The sequence below is a fragment of the Salvelinus sp. IW2-2015 genome, unplaced genomic scaffold (assembly GCF_002910315.2).
Source record: "Salvelinus sp. IW2-2015 unplaced genomic scaffold, ASM291031v2 Un_scaffold4885, whole genome shotgun sequence".
In the NCBI taxonomy this organism is placed as follows: domain Eukaryota; kingdom Metazoa; phylum Chordata; class Actinopteri; order Salmoniformes; family Salmonidae; genus Salvelinus; species Salvelinus sp. IW2-2015.
Window position 1 is genome coordinate 34,536 of NW_019946154.1, and position 9,534 is coordinate 44,069.

Sequence of the window (9,534 nt, forward strand, 5' to 3'; positions counted from 1 at the left end):
TATGAGTGTCATCTGATGAAGATCATCAAAGGTTAGTGATGAATTTTATCTCTATTCTGCTTTTTGTGACTCCTCTCTTTGGCTGGAAAAATGTCTGTGTTTTTCTTGGACTAGGTACTGACCTAACATAACTGTTTGGCGTGCTTTCGTCTTAAAGCCTTTTTGAAATCGGACACAGTGGTGAGATTAACAACAAGTTTTTCTTTAAAATGGTGTAAAATACTTGTATGTTTGAGGAATTTTAGTTATGAGATTTCTGTTGTTTGAATTTGCGGCACTGCACTTTCACTGGCTGTTGTCATATCGATCCCGGTAGCGGGATCTAAGCCATAAGAAGTTTTAATTGAAATGCATTCCAAGTGACTACCTCATGAAGCTGGTTGAGGAATGCCAAGCGTGTGCAAAGCTGTCATCAAGGCAGGGAGGCTACTTTGAAGATTCAAAAATATTTTGTATTAAATATATATTTAATATATTTTGATTTGTTTAACACTTGTTTTGGTTACTACATGATTCCATATGTGTTATTTCATAGTTTTGATGTCTTCACTATTATCCTACAATGTAGAAAATAGTAAACATTTAAAAAAAAACTTGAATGGGTAGGTGTGTCCAAACTTTTGACTGGTACTGTAAATATTTTGATGTATTAATATATAGTATAATTGTGTGTACCTGAGGTATGTCCAGCTGTTGATGTATTAAATATATAGTATAATTGTGTGTACCTGAGTATCTCCAGCTGTTGATGTATTAAATATATAGTATATTGTGTGTTACCTGAGGTATGTCCAGCGCTGGACAGAACCAGTAGAGGCACCAGCAAAGCTACCAGGATCATCCTCATCAACAGTAGTTACTTTCACAGGGGCAGAAACGAGGAACACAACCTGAAGGAAAATACACTTATTATATTATATTATCCACAATTTACATATACTGGATAGTCAGTCACTTTTAAATTCAAGTTTGAATTGATTTAATTTGACTGTATCTATACAGGTCATCCTATTGTGATAAAAAATATTTTATTTTCTGTCACAAGACTGCAGTAAACCACGTTACAAAACATCTAATACAACTATAGATATTAAGCGTGGACACACACATCCTCTGGAGGGTAATGTAACATTTCAAACTTAGTCAGTTCAGATATATTAATTTCACCAAACCAAAACAACTTTGTTTAACCATACAGTATGAATAGTGATCTGAGAGGAGTACTGACTTACCAAATCTTGAGGCTGACTGCGACCCACCTGTAAGCTCAGCATTTTACCCTGGTTATCGGGGAGTGGGGGAAACGGGACACATTGTGCAATATTCCCAGGGACAATACCTTAGCCTGGGTCCCAGTATGTTTAGCTCTCATACCACTCCTTGACACTCCTTGTCATGATAAACTGTTTGGCAATGACCCTGAGTAAAGGAGTGAAACGTCAGCCCAACCTGACTGGATTTCAGGCTAACAATGGGTCTGGAAGAGATTCAATGGCAACTATCAACGTTCATACGTAAGGAATGCAACAATCGCCTGATAACCATGGAAACCTGGGCTGTGATTAAGCTAAAGTCTATATGCTCTGTTGGCTGGCATGTCGAATAAATTGGATGTTTTCAAACGAATTAAGCAAACTTAAAAGAAATCTCTAAAACCTTAAATCAACAGGACAGGTGTGGTGGCTGATGGGAGGCATTAGGTRAACACCATATGATTTATGAGGTGATTCATGTCTGACAATAACCCAGAGAACAACTTAACATGTGGCTGACTTCTTACCCCCAAGACATGCMAACCTCTCACCATTACAATAACAGGGYTGAGAGTATGAAATGTATGCCTTTAACTTTCTTTCTCATTATTAACAATTCATTTAGGATTATCTGTAACCATGGTAGCATCCACATTAATGTAGAAGTGTTTAGAAACATATTCTATTCTTATTTAAATTTAAAAGTGACTCCAAAATAACACAATACATTATTTACCATACATTTCTATTGGGCACAAAATAATCTGAAACACAACAAGAACAAATAGCAAATGCATCCAACTAATTTATGTAGTCAACGTGTGCTATGAATATGGGACTAAATACTTAACTTTTTACTACTTTAATACCCATATAAGTGAATTTGTCCCAATACTTTTGGTCTCCTAAAATCAGTCGACCGTGTACAAAAGGTGCTGTAATTTCTAAACAGTTCACCTGATATGGATGAAAATACCCTCAAATTAAAGCTGACAGCCTGCACTTTAACCTCGACGTTAGCCAATCATTTCACATCAAAAGTGCTGGAGTACAGAGCCAAAACAACTAAATATGTGTCACTGTCCCAATACTTTTGGAGCTCACTGTCCAGTGTTGTTGTCACTGTCCCAATACTTTTGGAGCTCACTGTCCAGTGTTGTTGTCACTGTCCCAATACTTTTGTAGCTCACTGTCCAGTGTTGTTGTCACTGTCCCAATACTTTTGGAGCTCACTGTCCAGTGTTCTTGTCACTGTCCCAATACTTTTGGAGCTCACTGTCCAGTGTTCTTGTCACTGTCCAGTGTTCTTGTCATTGTTCCATTTATCGTTCAGTTTTTAGTCTTCTGTTTGTACTATAGATATGCCTGTTTCAACTGTGTTGCGCTCACGTAATACATCTCCAATTAGTCAGCGGGTTAATAACAGGAAAAGATCTGACTCAATCCCTTTGTCTTATTCCAAACCCTTTTCTCTTTGCTCTAGATGACCAACAATAGCCAGTTGTCACCATGATGCCATTATATCAACTATTCACGCTGAGGGAAAGGTGAACTGTTCCCACTCATCTAAACACAGACTCAATGGCACCCTATTCCCTGTATAGTGCACTACTTTTGTTCACTAAGATGTCAAAAGTAGTGCACTAAATAGGGAATAGGGTGCCATTTGAAACAGAGCCATAGTGTTCCACAGGCATTATCCCTCTCGCTATGGCTATAGACGATACAGCAAGTTTTGTTATTTTGTTTTAAGGTTAACTCACTTCTACATGCCTGAACAATTTGAGAGCTTTGTATTAATGTTTAGAGTCCCTGTGAATCCATGAAACTCATGTATGAAGTTAAGCACATACTTTAAAATGGTTGCACCCTTATATTTTCATCGTGAAGAGGCCTGACAACGCTTCCTCTCTCCTCAGGACGCTGAAAAGATTAGGTTTGGCCCTCAGATCCTCAAAATGTTCTACAGCTGCACCATTGAGAGGATCGTGACTGGCTGCATCACCTCTTGGTTTGGCAGTTATGAACTTAGCACATACTTTAAAACATTGTTGTTATTGCTTACAAGGGAGTCAAATAACATTAAGCCTGATCAATCAATTAGAAAACCTTAGTAAATAACATTAAGCCTGATCAATCAATAGAAAACCTTAGTAAATAACATTAAGCCTGATCAATCAATTAGAAAACCTTAGTAAATAACATTAAGCCTGATCAATCAATTAGAAAACCTTAGTAAATAACATTAAGCCTGATCAATCAATTAGAAAACCTTAGTAAATAACATTAAGCCTGATCAATCAATTAGAAAACCTTAGTAAATAACATTAAGCCTGATCAATCAATTAGAAAAACCTTAGTAAATAACATTAAGCCTGATCAATCAATTAGAAAACCTTAGTAAATAACATTAAGCCTGATCAATCAATTAGAAAACCTTAGTAAATAACATTAAGCCTGATCAATCAATTAGAAAACCTTAGTAAATAACATTAAGCCTGATCAATCAATTAGAAAACCTTAGTAAATAACATTAAGCCTGATCAATCAATAGAAAACCTTAGTAAATAAATACTCAACACCTTAGCAACGGGCTAAGACCAAATATGGTCATGTCATGTATCCTTCTGTACATACTGAAAGAAATGGTCTACCGTTCTCAAATTAGGACCAACAAAAAAATACATGAACCCTTTAATAGATGAAGAAGGAAGCAACGCCTCTTAATGATTTAAGTCCTGCTGTTTAGTCACGTTTAGTCAGAAAACTCAGCTTAGCCCTAACTCTGCTTAACCTAAAGTCAACAGCAGACATTGATATAATGACACAACAGACTGATGTAATAGTAAAAAGGTACAGTTCACTTTATTATCTCAGTCGTTAAGATACAGAAGCTCTCTGTTTGTCCCATTGCAGTGCTGTTTGGTTCACTCTGACCCTTTGGTCTTTGGAAGACAAAGCAGTGAAATACAAGGTTACCAGTGACAAACACATCCTTACCAAAGGATTTGGACCGCAGACAGAGCCGCCACCGGCAACTAACACATGACCTTCTGACCTCTGAACTCTTCACCCAATGACGAGCCGCCCCAAGCCTGCCTGCTGATCAGTTAACTGGTAATTGCCTTTTGCTAGCCTCTCGGGACGCAGTGGGAAACAGGCGCCTGTCCTTAGTTACCCTAACATTTTTTAAACATTAATATATATATTATCACAATCTCAAAACACATCAAAACCAAGTTATTATTTTATTTGGTCTGATGTTCTAAACATATTGCTCAATATATGTCTGATGTTCTGAACATATTGCTCAATATATGTCTGATGTTCTGAACATATTGCTCAATATATGTCTGATGTTCTGAACATATTGCTCAATATATGTCTGATGTTCTAAACATATTGCTCAATATATGTCTGATTATCCAAACATATTGCCTCAATATATGTCTGATGTTCCAAACATATTGCTCAATATATGTCTGATGTTCTGAACATATTGCTCAATATATGTCTGATGTTCTAAACATATTGCTCAATATATGTCTGATGTTCCAAACATATTGCTCAATATATGTCTGATGTTCTGAGCATATTGCTCAATATATGTCTGATGTTCTGAACATATTGCTGAATATATGTCTGATGTTCTGAACATATTGCTGAATATATGCTGATGTTCTGAACATATTGCTCAATATATGTGTGATGTTCCAAACATATTGCTCAATATATGTCTGATGTTCTGAACATATTGCTCAATATATGTCTGATGTCTGAACATATTGCTCAATATATGTCTGATGTTCTGAACATATTGCTCAATATATGTCTGATGTTCTGAACATATTGCTCAATATAGTCTGATGTTCTAAACATATTGCTCAATATAGTGTGATGTTCCAAACATATTGCTCAATATATGTTTGATGTTCTGAACATATTGCTCAATATATCTTGTTATTCATGTCTGAATATGTGATCTGAACATATTGCTCAATATATGTCTGATGTTCTGAACATATTGCTCAATATATGTCTGATGTTCTGAACATATTGCTCAATATATGTCTGATGTTCTTAAACATATTGCTCAATATATGTCTGATGTTCCAAACATATTGCTCAATATATGTCTGATGTTCCAAACATATTGCTCAATATATGTCTGATGTTCCAAACATATTGCTCAATATATGTCTGATGTTCTGAACATATTGCTCAATATATGTCTGATGTTCCAAACATATTGCTCAATATATGTCTGATGTTCTGAACATATTGCTCAATATATGTCTGATGTTCTGAACATATTGCTCAATATATGTCTGATGTTCTGAACATATTGCTGAATATATGTCTGATGTTCTGAACATATTGCTCAATATATGTCTGATGTTCAAACATATTGCTCAATATATGTCTGATGTTCTGAACATATTGCTCAATATATGTCTGATGTTCTGAACATATTGCTCAATATATGTCTGATGTTCTGAACATATTTGCTGAATATGTCTGCTGTTTCCAACATATTGCTTAATAAATGTCAGCTCAGAGAGACAAGAGATCATTTAAAAACAAGATGGAGAACAAGATATAGGATGAAAAAAAATATTGGAGTTTAGTTGCATGTACAGCCGACTAGCGCTCGCTAAAGCTATTTAGCAAAAGACATGGAGTCAAAGTATCAATTTAAGTCAGATTTGTCTCAGTTGATAGAGCACAGCATTAGCAATGTCAAGGATCACGGGTTCAATTTGAATGTAAATGAAAACCAGGAAAAATTTAATTTGGCAAACACAGTGTGTAACAATGTCATATTTCTCCCAGGTAGGTGTGACGGATACATCCAGTCTGCTCTCCAGGGGAAAGATACAGGAGAAAGGAAGGCTCGTCTGCTCTCCAGGGGATAGATACAGAGAAAGGAAGGCTCGTCTGCTCTCCAGGGGAAAGATACAGGAGAAAGGAAGGCTCGTCTGCTCTCCAGGGGATAGATACAGGAGAAAGGAAGGCTCGTCTGCTCTCCAGGGGATAGATACAGGAGAAAGGAAGGCTCGTTTGCTCTCCAGGGATAGATACAGGAGAAAGGAAGGCTCGTCTGCTCTCCAGGGGATAGATACAGGAGAAAGGAAGGCTCGTCTGCTCTCCAGGGGAAAGATACAGGAGAAAGGAAGGCTCGTCTGCTCTCCAGGGGATAGATACAGGAGAAAGGAAGGCTCGTCTGCTCTCCAGTGGAAGATACAGGAGAAAGGAAGGCTCGTCTGCTCTCCAGGGGAAAGATAAAGGAGAAAGGAAGCTCGTCTGCTCTCCAGGGGAAAGATACAGGAGAAAGGAAGGCTGTCTGCTCTCCAGGGGATAGATACAGGAGAAAAGGAAGGCTCGTCTGCTCTCCAGGGGATAGATACAGGAGAAAGGAAGGCTCGTCTGCTCTCCAGGGGAAAGATACAGGAGAAAGGAAGGCTCTGCTGCTCTCCAGGGGATAGATACAGGAGAAAGGAAGGCTTGTCTCTGCTCCCAGGGGATAGATACAGGAGAAGGGAAGGCTCGGCTGCTCTCCAGGGGATAGATACAGGAGAAAGGAAGGCTCGTCTGCTCTCCAGGGGAAAGATACAGGAGAAGGGAAGGCTCGTCTGCTCTCCAGGGGATAGATACAGGAGAAGGGAAGGCTCGTCTGCTCTCCAGGGGATAGATACAGGAGAAAGGAAGGCTCGTCTGCTCTCCAGGGGATAGATACAGGAGAAGGAAGGCTCGTCTGCTCTCCAGGAGATAGATACAGGAGAAAGGAAGGCTCGTCTGCTCTCAGGGGATAGATACAGGAGAAAGGAAGGCTCGTCTGCTCTCCAGGGGATAGATACAGGAGAAAGGAAGGCTCGTCTGCTCTCCAGGGGATAGATACAGGAGAAAGGAAGGCTCGTCTACTCTCCAGGGGATAGATACAGGAGAAAGGAAGGCTCGTCTGCTCACCAGGGATAGATACAGGAGAAAGGAAGGCTTGTCTGCTCTCCAGGGGATAGATACAGGAGAAAGGAAGGCTCGTCTGCTCTCCAGGGGATAGATACAGGAGAAAGGAAGGCTCGTCTGCTCTCCAGGGGATAGATACAGGAGAAAGGAAGGCTCGTCTGCTCTCCAGGGGAAAGATACAGGAGAAAGGAAGGCTCGTCTGCTCTCCAGGGGATAGATACAGGAGAAAGGAAGGCTCGTCTGCTCTCCAGGGGATAGATACAGGAGAAAGGAAGGCTCGTCTGCTCTCCAGGGGATAGATACAGGAGAAAGGAAGGCTCGTCTGCTCTCCAGGGGATAGATACAGGAGAAAGGAAGGCTCACTTGTCCAGTGAGGGAGTCCAGCAGCTTCTTAAACTAATAGGCTGTTGGAGTAGACAGCACGGGTGGCGCTGGTCTGGAGAAAGACAAAAGGCAGTAAGGTAGATGTTTTATTTACATAGTCAGTTACTCCTCCAGTGTTGCCTAATCTTTTGGCACAAATTGATGAAATTTGTTCTCACCTCCAGAATGTTCCAACCTGGTACCACACCTTGCTGTTAGCCTCCTTGGGGCCAGCCAGGTAAGAAGAGGAAGCGTTCAGACCAGCAGCCTCCAGGTTAGCCCTGTCGAGACTTACCTGTACAAGGCTCCGCCCACACACTAGCTCTGGGGCCGTGATAGGTTGTCCTTTAACGTGGACGAGAAAAGTTGATAGAGGGAAAGAGGGAAAAATAAAAAGATGGAGAGAAATGCTATCAGCCAATGTTACTATCAGCCAAGGTGAGCATGCCTACAGTCAAAAACACACAGGAAGTTCCGCTCCCACACCAGCTCTGGAGCTCAGTGATGAAGTCAGCAGGTTAAAAACACACACAGGAACACACCAGCTCTGGAGCTCAGTGATGAAGTCAGCAGGTTAAAACACACACAGGAAACACCAGCTCTGGAGCTCAGTGATGAAGTCAGCAGGTAAAACACATCAACAGAAAAAAAGTTTCATAAAATATACAAAGTTACATCAGCAGCTTAAAGTGAAACTAAGAGCATTTGAACTATTTAGCAGATATGAAACAAACAGACATTCAATAATATCAGTGAAAAATATCAAATTCACAGTTCATGCTACAAAAACAACTTCATGACAGGTTTTTAAAATAGGTTATATTTGACTCCAAATTCCATGATGTTGTCAGAATAGATGGATGCAGTTCAATGCATGGTTAATATAATTCACCAATAACTGCATTGATATGACCCCTCTATGGAAAGATGAGACTCTCACCAAAACCATGGTGTTCTCTGTTTTGCTCTGCGACCCTCACAAGTCTGAAGTCTGTCCAGCTGATCTGTTAACTTCTGTCAGCATCTGAAGTCGATCTGCCGACTTCTGTCAGCATCTGAAGTCGGTACATCTGCCAACATCTGTCTGTAGCGTCTGAACAGTTTGGACTACACACTAATAACCCATCCGTGGAAAGGTGAGTCTCTCATGAACATGTTCATGTCTGTTGTTTTGCTCTAGGACACCCACAAGCCTAACACGACTCGTATGAAGGTCCTGGTACCAGTTTTTAAAACATTATTGAAGCATATACGGAGCTAGTTTAGTGCCAAAACAAGGGGTCAAATACACATATATATATAAAAAATATACAATAAAACGTTTCCTGATCTTTCTTATATCTCTCAGATATGGGACAGACACTTCAGAACAAACTTCCTTTAGATTTTTGGGGGGACTATCTGTGAATCTGTTAGTCAATGCGTTTGTATGGGCTAATAGCATTAAGGCCAAATTCAAATCATTTTTGTATATACACTATTGTTCAAAAGTTTTAGAACACCTATTAATTCAAGAGTTTTTCTTTATTTTTACTATTTTCTACATTGTAGAATGACAAGTGAAGAYATCAAAAYTATGAAAGAACACATGGAATCATGTATGAAACAAAAAAGTGTTAAACAAATCAAAATATATTTTATATTTGAGATTCTTCAAATAGCCACCCTTTGCATTGATGACAGCTTGGCACACTCTTGGCATTTTCTTAACCAGCTTCACCTGGAATGCTTTTCCAACAGTCTTGAAGGAGTTCCCACATATGCTGAGCACTTGTTGGCTGCTTTTCCTTCACTCTTTTCCTTCACTCTGCGRTCCGACTCATACCTAACCATCTCAATTTGGTTGAGGTCGGGTGATTGTGGAGGCCAGGTCATCTGATGCAGCACTCCGTCACTTTCCTTCTTGGTAAAATAGCCCTTACACAGCCTGGAGGTGTGTTGGGTCATTGTCCTG